We start from the raw sequence: 20,840 nt of genomic DNA on the forward strand, positions 1-20,840 counted from the left end.
GTCAATTGACTCTTCCCCTTTCCAAGACAAACACAGGAGAAAATCTAGCTCCAGGGCTAGGCAAAGTGTTCCTACACTTGACACAAAAAGCACAATCCATAAAAGGTGAAATTAATCAATTAGACCTCATCAAAATTAAAAGCTTTTGCTCAGCAGAAGCCCTGTTAAGATGAAAAGGCAAGCTAGTCACAGACTGGGAGAAAATATTTGCAAGCCACACATCTGACTAAGGACTTGTGTCTAGAATATATAAAAAATTCTCAAAAGTGAACAGTGAAAAAACTGTTTAGAAAATAAAACATAGAAAATGAGCAGAAGAGCGCTAGGCGAGCACTGCAGACTGAGTCGCCACAGTCCGCCATGAAGGCCTGGGGTCTGGCTGCCGCCTGCTCCTAGCTATAGCGCCATGAATGCCTGCAGAGCTTGCCCTGCCTCCTGCCCCATGCAGTGGGACTTCCCTGGCCTTGGATCTGACCTGTGTGGGCCCGTCAGCTATATGTGGCAGGTGAAATGCACTGGTTTAGAACTTCTGATGTCTCTTAAGCCACTTTAGCCAACGTAGCCCCAGTATTTACTGCAACAAAATTTGACAAACAGGGAAATGTTACTTCTTTTGAAAGGAAGAAAATGGACTTACACCAAGAGTTAAGTCTTCAAGACAGAGATTTGAGATTTCAGCATGTAATGAGTATCACAACCAAAAGCAATAGGTTTATCATGACAATGGAGTATTTGAAAGCTGTGATAACTCCAGAGTGTCTACTGATATTAGATGATGGTAACAAACTCAGAGCAATGGCTGTTCCGGGAACTCCCTTCACAGTTGTCCGGAAGGGTCAACCTGTTACATACCTTTTACCTTTTGAGTTTAGTGCCATGGAAGCACCCTGCAATACCGGATCAACACACTTTAGAGGAAACGTAACGTTTTGCAGACACTGACCCCTGAGACCTTAGAAGCTTTGGTGGACTCCAAACATTCTTCTGTGGACAGAAGCAAACTGCATATTTTACTACAGAATGACAAAAGTCTATCAGAGTTAGAAACAGATATTAAATTTTTCCAAGACTCAATTTTGGAGATCCTGGATGAGGAAAAGTTACTGGAAGAGCTCTGTCTATCAAAATGAGTGCCCCACGTGTCTTTGAAAAGAGCAGCCCTGGGATTCACCATGCAGAATGTAAGGGTAGCCGAGAGAAAAGACGAGAGACAGACCCAAGGTCAGGCGAGGAAGTTTATTAACCTGCCGGGCTGCCCAGCCACAGTCAGAAGAGGCAGCCCTGAGCTTACAAAATGAGGGTTTTATACGGGGGAGAGAGACCCTGGGGTTATTCGTCGGTTAACTTTACCAAATATCATCTCATGACCGGCTTACAATATTTTATCTTGTGAAAATGGGAATTTACAAGAGGGTGTTACTTAGGTTTGTCCACGTTTCTTGTGACCTCTCCCGTGCCACCCAGAGGGCTGTGAGCAAGTCTGGTGACCCTGCTGGAGCGCCTAGATAAGGGTTCAGGAATGCAGCTGCAGAGTATTCAGGGTAAGGGTCAGCTGCATCTTGCAGGGCGAGTCCTGGGGCAGCTTGTCCCTAACACAGAAGAGATGGACCTGCTGTTGGAAAACTACTACCTATTGGCAGACGATCTCTCCAATGCAGTTTGGGAGCTTAGGGTACTGATTGATGATTCACGTAGTATTATTTTCATCAATCTGGACAGCCACCGTAATGTGATGATGAGATTGAATCTACTACTAACCGTGGGAATCTTCTCTCTTTCACTCTTTGGACTAATGGGAGTTGCTTTTGGAATGATTTTGGAATCCTCCTTGAAGAAGACTCTAGAGTGTTTGGGATGATTACGGGAATTAGGTTCATGGGAAGTGGCCTCATCTGGAGGCGCCTACTTTCATTCCTTGGACGGCACCTGGAAACTCCATTGCTTCCTATGATGGCCTCTTTACCGAAAAAGATCCTTCTGGCAGATAGAAGCATGGAATTGAAAAACAGCCTCAGACTAGATGGACCTGGATCAGGCCGAAGCATCCTCGCAAACCATTAGGAACAACCCCATGGATACTGACATTTTGTTATGGTAGTCACAGGAAACTTCTGATACTCTTTTATTATTTTCTTGGTTAGAGTCACACACTTGAAAAAAATTAATGTCCGATGACAAAAATATTTTGGCAGTCACAATACTAGAACGTGATTGCATTTCCAGAATTCTGAGTTAAAGAAACAAAGTGTTTGCTTTGTAAAAGGTCAAAATTCTATTTCCTACAACTTTAAATGCTGTTGCTGTAGACATAAGTTGAGGCAACACAAGAACAGACAGCCGTGTACATTTTATTTAATTTATACGTATCAAGAAAAGTGCAATTTTGTGCTGAATGACGCCTAGGAACTTGCCAAAGCCATAGGTAGCCACAGTTTTTTGTCAGTATGGGAAATTACGTTACTGTGAATTTCCTGATTCTCAGGTAACTAAAAAGCTAGCATTTTATGTATTAACCTTAAAACAAACTCTAGAAGTTTGTGGTTTAAAAACTAAACTTTGACACAACCTTATTTTCTTGTATTTGCACCCCTTTTTAATATAAGGTGAATAAAAAGAAAATGAGCAGAAGACATGAGCAAACATTTCACTGCAGAAGATGTACAAATGGTAAATATGCACAAAAAAAGATGTTTACCATCATTATGTTAGGAGAATACAATTTAAAACTGCAAAGAGATATCCTGGGTATACTGTACTACACACAGTTTGGCAAGATGTTACCACTGGGAGAAAATGAGTAAAAGGTACACAGGTTTTCTCTGCACTATTTCTCTGCACTATTTCTTACAATTATACATGGATATTTAATTGTCTTGAAAGAAATAGTATCTTTTTAATAAATTCAGTAAATAAATAACACCGCAGCCCTGCTCCAAATTTTCACGTTTTTCCCATCACACTTGGAATAAATCCCAAGTACTGATCATATCTTAGAAGTCCAATAGGCTCTGGCCTTTGCCTCTAATTTCATCTCAGATGACTCTCCTCCACACATACTCCTTTCTCAGCACACTGGCTTTCTTATGAGTTCTTGAATATCCAAGCTTATTCCTACCTGATCAGGGCCTTCGAATTTTAAGTTTCTTCTACTGGGAACCCTCTTTTCCCAGGTCTTTGCATGGTTTTCCTTCATCACTCTGGTCTTTGTATATTTGTGTAATGCCTGCCTCTCTAAGTGGACTGTAGGCTAAATGTGGGTGGGGTCTTTGCCTACATGTTTCACCATTGCATCCGTCATGCATGGCATGTGGTACGTGCTCAATAAATCTTGTTGAATGAATGAATATTAAAGTGGCAGGTTGACTTGGGTCAGTGTTTGCTCTACCACATTTCTCTGTGCTAAGCCTTCCTTATGCTCCTTACAAAACAGATCTGCTTAGGCACAGGGAAATAGTTTCAGAAATAGTAAGATCTAGGTTTGAGTCACACTCAACACTCTTCTGTTCATTGTCCATTTCACCAAATCACATCAACTTCTTGAGCTCTATTTTCTTATCTGAAATATGAGTTGCCCTAAGGAGCCTGGGGATATTAAGATATCAATATCTCTCCCCTAGACCTGCTCCTCCTCCTGGTTATTCCCATTTCAACTCATGGTGCCTCCATCCACCCACACACCCAAGCCAAGAAGCTGGATGAATCAGCCTCAGTGCTTTCCTTCTTCACTCACCCCACGCCCAAGCAATTGCCAAGTCTTGACTAGTCTACTCCTAAATCTCTCCCATGTATCTCTTCTACTTCTCTCTGTCTTCCCTGCTCATCATCTCTTGCCTAACCATTGCAATATCCTCCTTAATTGGTCTTTCTCATTCATCATACATAACGCTGATGAAATAATCTATTATGCAGATTTGATTGTATCAGTGCCTTGCCCTTAAATCGTTCTGCATTGGTTTCCAGATACAGAGCAAATTCCTTCCCTTGGCACTGATCTGGCTCCTACCCATGTCTTAATCCCTTTATTCACTCCTCGCTACCACTTCTCATAAGCTGAACAAGCCATATGCTGGAGCAAGCTGTCCTCAGCCACACCCCCTGACTTTGCACATGTTGTTCCATCTGTCTGGATGGCCCTCCTTGCTGCCTGGCACCTCTAAGACTTCCAGAGTCCAGCTTAGCATCACCTGGTGGGCATCCCTGACTTGCCAGTCTGTTCGGTGCTTCTCTCTGTACTTCCATGATAACTCAAGTCCAAGTGTATCACAGCACAGAATAAAGCTTAGCACATAGTAGGCACTTAAACAGTTAGAAAATCAATGATTTGGGCCAGACATTCGTAAGAGTATTGAACCTACAAATCCTTGTACATGCTGCAATGAGCTGTGAAGGGATAGGTTTTTTTCCTTCTTTTCTCTAGTGCTAAATGAAGATGTCTAGTTACAATATTCTGCTGATAACCTGGCTTCAGCCCTGCCCTGGGGCAAAAAAAAAAAAAATGGACAAGATGATCTTGGAAATCACCCATCTTCAAAGTTCTTTCAGCTCAGTGTGTGATCTTGGCTAACAAATGAAGTCTGAACTCAAAGAGATGTGAGTTTGAATCCCAGCCCTGCCACCTAGTAGCTGAACGACCTTGAGTCTTAAGCTCTGTCAGGAATATAATGGACCTCCACAAAGGGTTGTCATGAGGATTCAATGAAATCACGCAGGAAAGGCACTTAGAATGGTGCCTGGTATTCATAGTAAGCATTCAGTAAGTATTTGTCTATCTCCATCTAGTGGTCTTGGCACAAGAAAGGAAGGCAAAAGAAGAAAAGAATAAATAAATAACAGGAGCCAAGAGGCACCCCAGATTCGAGGATGTTCAGGGAGGGGCGGTGCGCTGAGCCTGACTGGAAAAGCTGTAGCTCCTTTAATGTAGGGCAAATAAAGTGGACATAGAAAGGCAGAGAGGGCGCTTGTGGGGAGTGGGCATTGCTGTTTATAGACAATGAGGGCAGCTAAGGTTTAGGGACCTGGGTGTGTATTCCCAGCCTGCAAGGCCTCTATGTAGGCCTAATGTAGCCTGGCATTTTCCAGAGTTAGAGAAAGTAGAGGCCTAGGCATCCCTGCCAGCACCTGGCATTCCAGCCTGAAGGCCATTTTGGTGCCTTCATTCTGCCAATGTGTTACAAGCATCTAGTTAATGCCAAGTATGGGCTGTGCCAAAGAGTGAGCCCCAGGGTGAGGGCTGCAACTGAAATCTCAAATGATCAATCTGGTTGGTGTTCAGCAAAGAGCACTAACTTTGGAGTCCAAGTGACCTGGGTTACACTCTGGCTGAGCTCAATACCAACTGTGTGGTCTTCAATTTTCTCATCTGTAAAATGGAAATAAACTACCAACCTCAAAAAAATTGTAGAGTACTAATTGAGATAAAGGAGAAAATCACTTCGTACAAAATAGGCGATCTGACTTGCAGTAAGGACACTTGTATCCAACTTGCTCAGTTTTCCTTTATTCTTAGCACTTCTGAGCTAGTGTTTTATATAATTTACTTGTTTGCTTTATCTCCTGTTTCCATCACTAAAACTTAAACAGTGTGGGTATAGGGACTCTTGTCTAGTGTCTTGTTTGCCACTGAATTCTCAGCACACAGCAGTACCTAGTGGTGTTGAATAAACAACAACAACAAATTCTATTTCATCTCTTTCACTAGAATGTAAATTCCATGACAATAGGATTGCATCATTTATCTCTTGCTGCATTACAACTCACCCCAAAACTTAGTGGTTCTAAACAATGGTCAAGGCGTCTGTAGATCAGGAGTTTAGGAGCATGTCAGTTGGGCAGTTCTGGCTCAGGGTCTCTTTTAGGTTGCACCTCAGATGCTAACTTGGCTACAGTCCCCTGAAGTCTTGGCAAATCCTGGAGGATCCAATTTCAAGGTGGCTCACTCACATGGCTAACTGGTGCTGCCCAATGGGGCCTTTCTGCTGGCCCTTGATGGAACTCTATGGACTGCTTTCCTGACATGGTAGCTGGCTTTCCTTAGAGCAAGCAATCCAAAACACCGTGAAGAAAGCTGAAAATGCCTTGATGATCTAGTCTTATGCCGCATGGCAATAGTCATAGATCATCACTTCCTCCACATTTGATTGGTTACTCAGGCTGATCCCGATTCAGATAGGAGGAAACCATATAAGGGCATGAATACCAGGAGACAAATATTGCTGGGAGCCATATAGAGGTTGGGCCACCCAAGGTCAGTTTACCAGTGTAACACAATGACAGTGCCTGGCATGTGGTTGGCATTCAAAAAATATTTGTTGAAGGCATGAATGCAAGTACATGGGACTGAGTTTTGCATAGTAAGGGACTCAGGCTCTGCCTCCAAGGAGCCAGCATTCAAGTGGAAGAGGCAAACGCACAAAGAGGCATTTATCATTCTGTGTCCTGTAGCAGAACATGGCCTAAAAATCCAGATCAGGGAAGAGTTACTGCAGTGGGTGACATGTGGGTTAAGTTTTGAAGGGGGAGTTAAGCGAGCCAGGTGAGGAATGACAGGAAGGGTGTTCTGAAAAAGAGGGAATGGCACACGTAAAGGTTCAAGGAAAAAAAAGGAACCATGAGCTTGGTGCGGTGAGAAGACCGTGACAGGTAGCATCTGAGACCTGTTTAGTTTTCCTTTTATATACATCAGACTTCCATGAGTGCCTTTACTATAGTAATTGTTAAAATGATGAAACAAGAATTGAAAGCAAATGTTGAGATGATGTGCTGTTGAGATTTATTTTCTCACAATTGTTTCTGTTCAACAAGCGTGGAGTACCTACCAGGGCCAGGCTCTTGCTAAGTGCTTGGGATGCAAAGATCAATAACATATACAGCCTTTGCTCCTGAGCAGCTAGGGATATGAGGGGGCAATGAAAGGGCTGTCCACAATTAAAGATGATACAAATCGCAGTCATAATGTAAGTATCTGGAGAAAGGCGCGCGGCCAGAACCCAGAGGGCCAAAGGAAGCACTGTCGCAACCATTTGGACGAAGAACCAGCTATGCATCTGAGCCTAAGAAAATCAAAGAGACCAACTTTATCTGTTGTCAATAAAGAGACAATTCTTTGCACAATCCCCTTCCTGCATGCCCTTATGACCTACTGTGAGGGGGTCTTGGCCTGTGAACCTGGAAGCCCAGGTGGAGATGACCTGGGTGGGAGTGGGGATGTGGCAGGGGCTGCTTCAAGGTAGTCTGAACACCCCTCCAGCCTGCTGTCCTCCTTCAGCAGTGTCAGGCATGAGGCCTCTTTGAGCCCATGGATTGGAAAGATGTGGGAGAGAAAACAGGGAGAGAGGGGGAGCAGACAGTAAGCATTCCGAGCCTCACCCCGAGATGGCTGGGCCTTCAATTAAGATTTAATACTAGTGCTTCTTTTTGTAGTTTCTCCTGCATCCTTAATTCCTAAGGAAATGAAAGTACTTCCCAGGCATTCTCCCCTGGCACCCATCACCAAGTGAGACGAGTGGAATAGCAAGTCATGCTCCACTTTCAAAGGAAGGAGGAGGAAGCCGGGGGGACATGGCCAACTTGCCTACACAGTGAATTAAGGAGGGAGGCAGGGCAGTGGACCACCAAGGATGAGTGGGGAGAGGCCTCTGGAGATGGCCTGGAAGCTGAGCCCCAGAGGAGCAGCCTGAGAAGGGCATGAGGCTGCACTCCTGCTCTGCAAGGTTGCAAGGCATTCATGAAGAGCCACTGGAATCTGATACTTTCCACTGCACGGTGGACCAGCCCTAGTCTCACCAGACCCCTTTGGGAATTTGAGGAATTGAGAACTCAAGGACAGCAGACAGCTCTTCCTGCTTTTCCTGTGCAATCTGTTGAGCCAGAGAAGCTGCTCCCCAGGCTCTGAGGGTCTCTCTTCTCCAAGCCATGCTACAATCCAACAACATCAGTAGGCCACCAACACACTCTTTTCTTCACTAAGGGACATTAACGTCACACTCAATTATTATCACCCACACCACTCAGAGAAGGAGAAACACCCTCTCCAGGTGGCATGAAGAAATCAGGCCACAGACACCCACAGAGCACTAGCACACCAAGAAGAATCAGATCTGGTCCCCGCCCTCATCCACAGTAACAAACTAGGTCATAACGTGGAGTCCCGGCCACAGAAAAGCCCAAGGAAGGAAGAGGTCAGTACTCCAAGGGGTGGAAGTGGGAGGCAGTCAGAAAAGGCTTCATGGAAGATGCACCATTTCAGCTGAACCTCAGGAGATTGTCTGCCAGACGGACTGTATGGGGAAGGCATCTTGGGGAAAGAAACAACTTCAACAAAGATACCAGCAGGACATGGGCATCCTGAGGTCCACAAGGCTCAAGCCTAGGGGGTCAGGGTGGAGCACAGAGAGGCAGAGCCTGAGTCACAAAGGACCCTGTGACCAAACTAAAGGTGTGCATTTTTCCCCAAAAGTCAAGATTTGGGGGTCATTGAAGAGTAACATTTGAGCAGGCATTCCCTTTTAATGGCTATGGGACTCCCGTCAATATATTTAACCTCTGTGAGCCTCAGTTTCCATATCTGTGAAATGGGACTAGTGAGAGTATATTTTTATAGGGTGCTTAGGGAGCTTTTAAAAGATATACACATATAAAGAACTCAGCATAGTGACTAACATATAGTAAATGCTCCACAAGTCATAGCTGTAATAACAAAAATAAATCATTTACGTTGGTACATTTTAGAAAGCTCACTCTAGTTTCTAGATGGAGAGTAAAGAAGAGAACAAGAATGACCCCAGAGGGACCATGTAGGAGGCTACTGCTGCAGTCCAGGGGTCAAGTGATCATGGTCTCACGGAGGTCCTCCCTGGAGAGAACTGCATCAGGAGACACTGAGAGCAGAGAACCACCTGGAATGCGTGGCTCTTGGGAAGTGGGGGTGGTGATGGAGAGGAAGAAATGTGAATTTGCCTGTTAGTCACTGAGATCAGAGTGACAGCTTTGGAGACCAGAAAGGGGAATGATACAGTGGTTATTGACATGACAAGTTGGAGAATGTTGATGGTCCAGGAGGAAGCAGTGAGATGTACATGGCTGGAGAAGTTGGTCAGGAGTAGAACTGAGAGGCAGTAGCACAGAGCTGGCAGCCATGAGAGAGGACGAGATGGCTCAGGGGTGGTGTGTAGCCTTGAAGACAGGAAAAATAGAACTGATATAGTTTGGCTGTGTCTCCACCCAAATCTCATCTCGAATTGTAGCTCCCACAATTCTCATGTGTTGTGGGAGGGACCCAGTGGAAGGTAATTGAATCATGGGGGCGGATCTTTCCCATGCTGTTCTTGTGATAGTGAGTAAGTCTCACAAGGTCTGATGGTTTTATAAAGAGGAGTTCCCACGTGCAAGCTCTCTCTTGACTGCTACCATGTAAGAGGTTCCTTTCGCTTTCCACCATGATTGTGAGGCCTCCCCATCCATGTGGAACTGTGAGTCCACTGAACCTCTTTTTCTTTATAAATTACCCAGGCTTGGGTGTGTCTTTATCAGCAGTGTGAGAACAGACTAATACAAGAATCTTGTCAAAATATTTGAGAGGGTAGGCTGAGGCCTCCTCTCACTCCACAACCAGAGTAGGAAATAAAGGGAACCTTGAAGTTGTTGACTGTATCCACCATTAAGAATGCTAGGGTTTCTGTAAATTAAACTTTATTTTCCATGCTCTAAAAGTGGTTGAAGATTAAAAGTGAATAATAGACTCTTAATGTGAACAGTTTTCTAAATAGAGACCTTCATATCTTGGGTAACAGGACTCATTTGAAACATTTGAAATTTGAAACAGGGCATTGCCCCATCCCATGATTTTAATCCCATGCCCTCTATGAGCAGGTCAAGGTCATCAGAAAAGTGTGTCCCCACTCTCTAAGCCAGAACCCACCTGTCTTTCCAGACCTGACACAGACACCACCTCTTCTACTGGCTCTTCCTCACCTGCCTGAGGCAGCCTTGGTGTATGGAAGTCCTTCTAAATGATGTTCCGTGGCAAAAGCAATGAGACAGGGTTTTTGGTACAATAAATGTCACAATTCTGCCTGCAAGTTAGAATTACTTATGGAGTTTTTTTGTTTTCTTTAAAGTCCCTGCCTGGGATCCTCTCTAGAGCTATCGGAATCCCTGGGGGGACTGGCTATGAGGTTGATTAAGGAACCAGTTTTCCTCACCTGACTAACCTGGTCACGGGTCACTGGTCACTTGGGGGAAGACAGCACCAGAGACCTGCATGGAGAAGTGCAGCCCCCAGCTGCACACCAGAGCCCGCAGGCCCTTAGAGAAGGCACTTCTCTGGCGGGACCTCAAGCACAGCAGCCCGCTCCAGCTCAAGAGTGAGCTGAGCCAGGCCGGAGGGAGCTGGCGGCTGTGAACGTTAGTGCTGTCTTGTCTAGACAACCGCTGTCTGCAATTGTGTGGAAAGGCCGTGAGTTGAAGTCTTGGCTCCATGTTATCCCAGGTCATCCCTCCACTGTGAAAACTTCCCAGGAATCATCCTCCCAGTTAATTTTCCGTTCAGGGATCTTGGTTGTATGAACCTCTGGCACAGTCACCTTGTCACTTTTCTTCTGCCTTGCATGACATTTTTCGAGTCCATCACCATTGATATTTTGGATTAGATCATTTGGGGGTGGAAGGCAATGGGTGGGGGATGCTGTCCTGTGTATTGTGGGAGGCTTAATAGCATCTCTGACCTCTACCTAATAGATGCCAGTAATACTGCCCTCTTCCCGTCTAGTTGTGGCAACCCAAAATGTCTCCACACATTGCCAAATGTCCCCTGGTTGAGGACCTCTGCTCTAGAGGAAGAACTCATTGAGGGCAGGGTTCATATTTAGTTCAGCTCTTTATTCTCTTCTAGTGCTACACAGAGTGCCTGGTGCATTGTGGGTGTCCACCCACTGACTGAGAGATGAACTTTCTGTGTGATGGCTCGTGTACTTCTAAACATTGGCAACAAAGAGTTTTGTGAGATGGTAATCTATGATTGTCCCCTCCCACTCAAGGACATAGGTAGCAGGCTTTGTGCTGCTTCTCTGCCTCTGGGGAGGTTTGTGATCTGACTTTCATTTCCAAAAAATCCACTGAGGTCAACAGGATTTAAGAACAAAATGATTTTTCTCTGGGTTAAGAAGAGATTTCCAGAGACTTGAGTAAGAATTAAGAGAGAGGTTGGTGAGTCCCAGGAGTGTTCTGAGGCTGTGGCTGGAAATGATGCATCAGGAGGTTTGGTTCTGGGCTGCGGTCTCCAGGTTTAGCCACGACCTAAAGTCCCAAGTGTGGCAAGAAGCTGCAGGGACCTCCTGGGATGAGATAATGGACATCTGAATGGATGGGGGACTGCTAACAAGACTGACTCTCTGGAAACCTGGGTATTATACAAGATCTCAGATCCCTGGCACAAACTCTGGAGGACCCAGGGAAGAGAAATTCCAAGAATGACTGAGGGAGTATGAAGGCTTGGAGTTGAAATCAAGTTGACTTACAGAAAATAGAGATGCCAGTATTTCTGGCACACCTTACTTTTGGCTTGGGATTTGTACAAAGTACAAAGTGCCAAATTAATAATAGCTAATAGTTATTCAGTGGGTATTGTGTAGTAGACACCTTTTTCAGCTTTTAGTGAATTATCTCTTTTAATCTTTGCAAGATTACTTAGTAGTTTCCTTGTAATCCCCAAACTAGAAATAAAGAATTGGAAACACATTCTAGTTAGATGACTTGCTCAAGGTCTCACAGCATCTCAGTGGTGCAGGTGGAATGATAAAAATAGCAAATGTATTCTGCATCAAGCACATTTTACAGACTTTGCCTCTATTTGTTTAGTCCTCACAACAACCGAATAAGGTAGATATTATTGCCACTCCCATTATATAGATAGACAAATGGAGAAACAGAGATCAATAATCTGCCCAAGTCTCCAAGCTCGTAGTTGCCAGACCTGGAATTTGAACTTGGGAAGATTGACGGCAAAGTCTGTGCAATCTAACCACGAAGCCATGCTTTGGAGACTCCAGGACCCACACTCTTAACCATGCTTTGCTGGATGGACCCCTGGATACTTACAAATGACTAAGTGTTTAAACAAGATTTTAGTAGGAACCAAAGGATGGTTAGAACCAAAAGGGCTTGCTCATATCTGGAAAATGAGAATTAGGCAAAGTTCTGAGTTGATGTCCCAGATCTGCATTTAAAACTAACACTGAGCTCAAGACCAACCCACCTACCTATTAAGGTATTAGCTCACTTTATCCTAAAATAGAAACACCAGTGCTGATCCAAGCTCTGATAACCGAAGATAGCAGCTCCTTGTAGTATGTCTGAGACATTCACCAACTGGAGCATGTTAAGAAGAGAAGAACGGGAAGGAAGAGAAAACTTGTGTCATAAGAGAAACAATGGAAATAACTGAGAATGTGAACTTAGAGAAGAAAAGTCTGAGATGCCTTCAACAACCCTCCAGCTCTGAAGATCACGCCATCCTTGGATTAGCCTGGTGCTTCTTGTCCTCGACAGTCTGCTTTCAGCTTTTGGTGAAAAGGCTCCTTTGGGTTCACTTTTCGTCAGTTCATGCCCTATGGTAGGCTCCCCATATACAATGAATGGCTTTGTTTAGACCCTGATTTAAACTAATGGCAAAAACAGGTTTTGGGGGCTTTTAAATTTTTTTATTTTAGATAGAAAATTCTAAAATTAGATTGGATATTGGATGATAACAAAAAACCAATGCCATTTTTATCACTGAGATACTGACCCTGTAGTTATATAAGAAAATACCCCTTCTTACCCCTCACCACCTACTTTTTTTAGATGATGTATTTAAGGTAGAAATTATCTAATACATGGAATTTACCTTAAAATACTTCAGAGAAACAAAAGTTGGGATAGATGAAACAAGTAAGGCAACATACTGATGGCTGTTGAAACTGGGCAATGATTACATAGTTCTTTGCATTCTTTACTTTTGTGTTTGAAAATTTTTATAATAAAAAGTAACACATTTATATGTAAAAATAAATTTATGTTTATATGTGAAAACTTATATGTAAAATTGACCCATAGATATTTTGATAGGAAATACAGAGGTCACATGCCTAAAAATGACTAAAAACATTAACAACTCATTTAATGGATTTCAGTAGCTAATACAAAGTGCAAGGGCAGGGTCTAGGTCTAGGTCACTCCACTCCATTTCTACACTTGCTTAATCTTTACCTGAAGCATCTTTAGGAACACATCCCAGGCAAGTCAGGGAACATTCTCTAAAGGAACTTTCTGTGGTCTCAAGCAAATTGCCTCACCTCAGCTATTTCTTTAATCAAAAACATTCTCATTTGTGGATACATGAAAGACTTCTCAGCACATTTATCCCCAGAAACAAGAGCTTCATCAGAGGTCAGATTTAGGGTGGCCCCCAATCACATGGGAGAAATCAGCGGTAGGATTTGAAACTTTGAAAATTTGACATTGAGTCATAGAAATGACCTGGTGTATAAGTGTTTCTTCTCCATTGAAGGCTTGACTCTTAATGCCTACCACCCAGCTTTGCATCTAGTAGCCATTCGGATACTTCAATTAATACATCTGTATTAGAGCTAGATAGAAACCCTAGCTCTGAGGCATACATATCAGTGTTTACAGTGTGCAAGCCTTTTCATAAGAAGGGGGGTAATAAACATAATAGACATGTAAAGATGTAAATGCATATTGGCTTATGTTTTTGAAAAGAAACAATGGAAAGATAAATCCCAAAACTAATGGAAATCATTATTATAGAGGATTGGAGGGAACAGGATAGAGAGATGGAATGGCAACTTTTTGGGACAATGTCAGCTATTCAACATGTTTTACATGGCTGAAAAACAAAATTAAACTCAAATCAAACTACCTGGGGACGTATTTTGACATTGGAATGATGTAAATGTTTTACATTTTTAAAAAGAAGCAATCTCTAAAACCTGAAAACCATGGAAACGAACGAACCTAACTACACACCAAGTTGGTGATATAATCATACAGGGAAAAGAACTTATTTCAAAACACGTCAAGACTCAGTATTTTGACTGTATAAATATATAAATATTGTAAGATCAGTGATCTTATTTATCGTACATGTATTTATTGTATATATAGATTGTAAGATCAGTGATGATGTTAATAAATGCCATTGGGATTCTAGATTTTAAGCATAGGAGAGATACAAGTATAGAATCAGAGAAATGGTTAAAATTCTGTAATATTAAAATTTCTGGGTCTGGTGCCTTGTGATCTTGGCCTCTCTCTCTCTCCACGGGGCATTTCCTCCTGCAAGACCTCTCCAGTGGGCTCATGGGCTGCTCACAGCATAGTGGTCTCAGGATATAGACAAACTTCCTTCATGGTAGCTGGTTTCCAAGAGGCAGAAAGCAAAGCCACCGGGTCCATGAAAGGCCCTGCCTGGGAGTAGCACTGCATCACTTCCAGGGCCTGCTCAGCAATCCGAGGGCCTGCCCAGCTTCAGGGAGTGGCGAAACAGACACCACCTCGTGATAGAAGAGTGGCAAGGTCACGGTTCAGGAAGCTATGCAGAGGGGACTTACTGTTGTGGCCAACGCTGGGAAATACAATCAACCACAGTGACGTGGTGAATAATGGAGCAGGTCCCAGCCTCCCCACCAATGGCTCAAACAGGGCTTCTGACTCCAGAAACAATAAGAAATGGCAACCCACTTGCCACCTGACATTAGCTTACCAACCCTTGTAGATCATCAAGAGGCTTTCAGAACTCTCTGAGTTTCTCCTGATTTACAGACACACTTTCATTTCCCCCAAGGGTGGTATGAGGGAGTGGGCAGCATCAGGTAGCTGAGAGGGAAATTTCCAGCAATGTCTACACTAGAGAAGACTGAGCTTGAGGCTCCTGTGCTCTGGGAAGTACTGCCTGCAGCTGCTGCTGAGGGATAAGCAGCAGGGGCAGGAAACCATCCCTCAGGGCCATTCCACTCACCACTCCATCACCCTGTGGCAGAGTGGGACAATGAGACGGAAACATCAGGAAGCCTTGCTCCAGGAACTCAGGGAAGGTGGGGGCACAGGAAGGACGCTGGGATGGAGGGTCACAATTTCAAAGGAACAAATGTTGCCTGAGTGCTTGGTCATCTTGGCAGCTTCTCAAACATGTGGGGACAAGCAGCCTTGTGGGCACAGCGCCCATGCTCAGCGCCCATGCTCAGAAAGTTCTAGGGATGAATACGTGGGTGAAGGAGAGCGAGTTGGGACTTTGAGGCAGGATCGTGGTGGGGGAATGGAGAGCCTGTGGACAAGAAGGAGGGGGCTGCAGGCCAGGACACACCTACGAGTAGAAGAGTCCTGCCGTTAGCTTAGATTTCCCTGGTTGCTCTGTGGGCCCACCCACTCCCAAAGGTGATGAAGGGAGAGAAGACAGGCTGAGACTCCATTCCCCACTGAGCAATTTGGCCAGTGAGGCTGGTATAGGAGGTGTCTAGTCTTTGCCCTCACCTACCTCCCACCAGCGGTGAAGGACTTCACTTCCACCCTCCTCGCTTCCGGCCAAGACCGGCCCCTCTATTTCAGCTCCGTCTCACTCCACACTCAGAGGCCAGTGGAGGGGCCGGATCAGGGTAAGGATACCAGCGGGAGGTTCTTTTGGAGAGAAGGCAAGAGAAAGAGGAGGGGAGGAGAAGGACGTTTCCTTCTGAGCTTTACCTAGCAGGGGCAGGACCAGAGGCTGGGGTGCACCAGGCTTGGCCTAGACTTAGCCGAGTTCTGCAGAAGAAATGCTGCTTTGTCTCTATGTGGCCTCTACCCTGGCCTGCTCTGGGCATCTGAACTAACAGTAAGCTCTTGCTAAGGACACTTGCAGAGAGATGGCCCAGGTTTTAGCAAACCTTATTAATTACTATTGTGTAATTCCACCCATCTTGACTAAGCCTTCCAGACCCTGAGAGCACTGTAGCCCCTGCTGGTGGCCAGATGTCTCAGATGCCTTTCATTTTTGCTTGCCAAGTCTACCTTCCCCTTTTGTCTGACAGCACCTCCCTCCATTTCTTTTGGGAGGAAAAAGAGGGCCACCTCTGGTGTACTTTACGTGATCCCAGTCAGATCCCTTATCATGACGCTCCATGCTGTGGTGGGCAGATGTCCCAGGCTAGCCAAAGAACTCCATCCCCTGGGCCTAATGACTGATTCAGGTGGGTATCGGATGTCAACTGGGCCAATTGGGAACTTTTCCAATCCTTTATATATGGATGCTAGAGGAGATTATGTGTCTTCCTGGAAAATCAGATGTGGTAAGGACTTCTGTAGGCTTATGAATATTGATGAAGCCTGCCTGAGACCCAGAGGACAGCACAGCCAAGAGATGGAGAGAGAGAGAGAACTCATGACACCATTTGAGTCCTCAAGGAAGCTCTAAAGAGTTAGCAAAAGCTCAGACTTTGTCCTCAAGCCTTCCTCAAGCACCGCTATCCAGAGCTCTCTGCCAAGTAACAGATAGCAGCAAAGATCAAATCAAGGATGTGGCCTCTCACCCAAGCCTGTTTCTTCAGATAAGACTCAGGACAATTGCATTTAAATTGAGACATCGGGGCTAAGCAGGGCATGGACGTCAGAAAATAAAGTTTTCAGGCTAAAAGCATGCCAAAGCAGATTTTGTCTTTAGTTATTTGTGCATGAACTGGACCGGAAGCAAATATTCTTAAAGCCTACGTGGGTTTCTTAGGGAATTTTACTGCCCAGGAAACTCTAAGTCTGACTTGTCAAAGCCCTGGAGCCAGGAGGCGGCCTGGGCCCCAACCATGCCCCTGCGGGAAGGAACTGTAAAAGCTCTGCAGCCCCTCCCCACCCCTCCCAGGGTCATGGCCTAAATGCCTGCTTCAGATGGACAAGGGAGAATCTTCTGGAGCATGTCAGCCAAGGGAGGCTCTCCTGGAAAGTACAACCAGGGTTGCCAGATGGGCTGACGGAGAGATTCGCCTGCTAACATAGAAAAAAGAGTTTTCAGCTACTGCTCAGCAAGGTTTGAGCATTGCTATGGACCTGAGTAACTTATATGTGTTTTCTTATCTTTTTTCAGAATGGGAAAGGTTATTGCCATTTTCCTATACATAACTACTGTCAGGTATGGGGCAAGGGAGAGCTTGGGGGTGACAGAGTCATCCAGTTTCTCCAGGAGCTCCTCCTTCCTCATCCCGAGTGCTTTTCCTGCAGCTGCTCCTGATCTTTGCACTGAATTGAGGCACTTGGGCCTTGTCTCCCTGAGAGAGAGGGTAGATGTGTCTGCGAGGAGGACCCACAAATATTTGGTGGCCAAAAGCATGGACAGTGGCAGACACTGTTGGATGTCACTCAGTGCCAGTTCCTCCCTTCTTTTAGACTAAAAAGACACCCCATTTTTTGGTCTGGGCATGGGCGGCATATTGCCAGCCTCCCTTGCTGCTAGGTATGGCCAAGTTCCCAGATAAAAATGAGCAGAAGAGAGAGATGAAACTTCCAGGTCACGCTTGTCAAAGAAAAAGGCATCTCTTCCCTTCCCCTTCCTCTCCCCACCCTGCTGTTGGAATTCTGATGTGCTTGTGCCCATCTTCAACCACACAGGCAAGGACAGTCCCAGGAATGGCCAGTTCTGTGTCAAAACTCCTGAACCTATAAACTCAGCTGTTCTGAAGTCCTATTTTTTTTTTTTTTTTCCTTTGGGGGCTTTTGTAAATTCAGCAACTCTGGGAAAGTATAGAAATTATATCCTATAAAAATTACTGTGATACTGGAAAGGTATAACACTAATAACCTTGGGAAGCTATAACATTAAACAGTAACAGTTAGAATGAAGAGAATGAAGACAGAAATTTAAATTCATAGTGTACTGTATTAGCACTTTTATGACTAGTTTTAATACTGCAAGTAGCTATAGCTTTTCAGGTGGATTACAGCACTGGTGAGAAGAGAACCTTTCTTGATCTTACTCTTGTGTTCTCACTCTTGTTCTCCTTTTCACTGTAAAATTCCTGAGAGAATTAACCAAGGATGCAGAATATGATCAGAAATCTGGGGCCATAAGAAGCTGGAGTAGCAAAACACATTCACAGTGCAGCCAGCCCTTGGCTCCCAGAATTCCCAAAATAAGTGTGCTCCCTTCAGAAATACAGTCCTTGGAATAGGAGACTAACAGAGCTAAGGTGCTCATTTCCACTATACAATAGCCTGGTTTCGCTATGGAATTGTATCATCATTTCAGAAAGAATTTATGCTGACAACTCATGCACTTAAATTGAAAATATGCTCATAGACCACCTCATACTTTTTGAGCCACACAGCGTCAGCAGGCTCTCTCATACAGAAGGAGGAGAAAACAGAGCGTGTGTCCTTCACATGTGCGAGCAGTATCTTCTCTCTGGTTCTTCAGGGTCTTGGCAAGCCATTCCCCATAGTATAATAATTTCCGTAATCAAAGTGACGTTCTGTCCGTGTGTTGTCACTTCTTAAGGTGTTTAGAGCATGCCAAAAAATCTGATTTATTAGATTCATAGTTTTAATTACTTGTTTATCTAAGAGTTTGATTACAAATTTGTAATGAATGCTTAAATGTCTGGGGAGATTTAATGTGAAGTGTTGTGCTTTGCTGATTATGTGTAAATAGTGATTAAATATTTAGAATTGTTAAATGCTACATATTAGAAGAAGTGTTGTTTATAGACTAATGAGTTAGCACATTCATAAAAGACAGGTAACAGTGAGTTTTTCTCTCGCATTAATAACCACTCAGACATTAATGGGTGTCAGTTTCCTTATCCATGCGGGGAAGGGGTTGAGTTCAATCAAGCTAAGTTTTCATACATCTCTAAAATGCTGGATCATAATGAAAATTCAGAAACTCTTTTCTCTCATGTTCACACCAGATTTTTACCATCCTGCAACAACCAGCCACACAGATAAACGGAAGTCATATCCTCCGTAACAACTTAGACCTTTAGCATGCCTTTCATTCTTTCATAATATCACAGCTGCCTCTGTGTAAATAGACTGTCAGCATTACATCAAGGCACATGTCTGATTGATAGGTCTGCCAGGCGCCGTTACATACAATCAAAACTCGCCTGTCTTGAAGATAATTACCAGCTTCAGCACATCTCAGCTGCTGTCAATAAACTTTCTTATTGTGTGTGCCAGCTTCCTATAGCAATGAAAGAAAACCAGAGCTGCCCACTTCTTATGACATTTTCCATCAGTTTTTTACAAAGGCTGAGCATTTGAACAGTGCTTCACTGTTTACAGAGCAATTTCCCTTTCTCACAACCATCCTCATTTTACAGATGAAGGATCTAAAACCTGAAAAGAGGCCAAATGACTCCTCAAAACCACGCAGGTACTAAGTAGCAGAGAAGATCTCAAACCCAGGTGTGTCTGACTTCCAGCCTAATGGCTTTTCCATAAAAACATCCCCAAACTCTTGGCAACATCTATGCAATGAAAAGGGTCATCATGAAAACTGCTTCCCAGTTTGTTAAATTTTTATGCAGGTCTCCAGTGTCAGAAATGCTGAGTATCAGTAATCTCAAGACCTTCTCTCTGCTATATGAGCTCTGGCGGAGCTTGTCTCTAAGGGCTAGACAGGAAAAAAAAAAAAAATCTGGGTTCGATTAAAACATATTGATAAAGAGAACTAAAAGGAGCTCCAAAATGTTGCTGCCCTTCTGTGAGCTGTCTGTGCGTAATGCCGGCCCCTTCACTCTTTTATGGCACCATGATTGTGTTTTACCCTCCTGACTGTTAACTGCCGACTGTTAACTGTTAACTGCCCAAGGTTGCCCTGCTGAGGTCATGCCTGATCACATGACTTGTTCCAGCCAATGAAATGTGAGCAGAAGTGACACATGCCGCATACCAGTAGAAGCTTTGAAGAGCTATTGCCAATTTCCACTCTGTCTCTGGAAACTGTCATTAGGGTTAGGGAAACTGTCATGAGATCCGCATATTTTAGATAGAGGCTGCTTGCCTTAGTTTGGGCCCTTAATGAAAAAGACGTGGAGGCCGGGCATGGTGGCTCATGCCTGTAATTCCAGCACTTTGGGAGGCCAAGGCGGGTGGATCACCTGAGGTCAGGAGTTCGAGACCAGCCTGGCCAACATGGCGAAACCTCGTCTGTACTAAAAGTACAAACACAAAGGGAACTGCATGGCTGGTTTCTACCTGAACATTGTCAAGTGATTTCATACTTTGAAACATGGGTGTGAAGTGTGTCCAGCAGTCTGAGAACAAGAAGAAGAAAATCTAATCCCTCAGGGTTGCTGTGTGCCAGCCCCGCTCTCAGCACTTCCCATGTGGAGCTCCTTTACTTCTCCTAACAACTCCATGACATGGATTCCACTGTGATTGTTCCCATATTGTTGATAGGGAAACTGAGGCATGCAAGTGTTACAGAGACCCCCCAAGTGGCAAGCTTTCTGGGTGGTTACAGAGTGGCAGAGCTGGGGTATCCCATGCTGTCACCACACTGCTATATGGAAAGGAACATTAATCGAGCCACCTACGTGCTTGAGTCTCTTAATTCCGTGACTGAACTCTCAAAAAACCCTGGGTGAGCATTATCATCTCCTATTTCACAAATGAAAAAACTAGGATTCAAAAAACTTAAGTGACTTACCAAACATTACAGAGCTAGTAAGCCAAGACTTGAACACTGAGATGGAATTCTGCCTTTTCAGGTGGCTAAGCAACAGAAAGATGTTCCTTTCCCAAGGAGGTAAGAAGCAGTGGTCATGTCCAGCACAATTGTCCTATCACGGGTTCATGGCAGGGACCGAGCAGTGAGGACGGGC

General features: G+C 44.4%; 1 long non-coding RNA gene and 1 pseudogene across 1 annotated transcript; one reads left to right on the top strand and one right to left on the bottom strand.

Annotated features, from left to right (window-relative positions):
* Positions 1-474: 474 nt before the first annotated feature.
* LOC107130608 (magnesium transporter MRS2 homolog, mitochondrial pseudogene) lies at positions 475-2,061 on the top strand (annotated as a pseudogene).
* A 12,068-nt stretch (positions 2,062-14,129) lies between these two features.
* On the bottom strand, positions 14,130-19,403 carry LOC135964561 (uncharacterized). Its single transcript, XR_010577048.1, has 3 exons — positions 19,106-19,403; positions 15,530-15,669; positions 14,130-14,620 (listed from the first exon to the last, which is right to left on the bottom strand). It is a non-coding gene; the product is annotated as an uncharacterized lncRNA (long non-coding RNA).
* Positions 19,404-20,840: the final 1,437 nt, after the last annotated feature.

The sequence above is a fragment of the Macaca fascicularis genome, chromosome 8 (genome assembly GCF_037993035.2).
Source record: "Macaca fascicularis isolate 582-1 chromosome 8, T2T-MFA8v1.1".
Taxonomy (NCBI): Eukaryota; Metazoa; Chordata; class Mammalia; order Primates; family Cercopithecidae; genus Macaca; species Macaca fascicularis.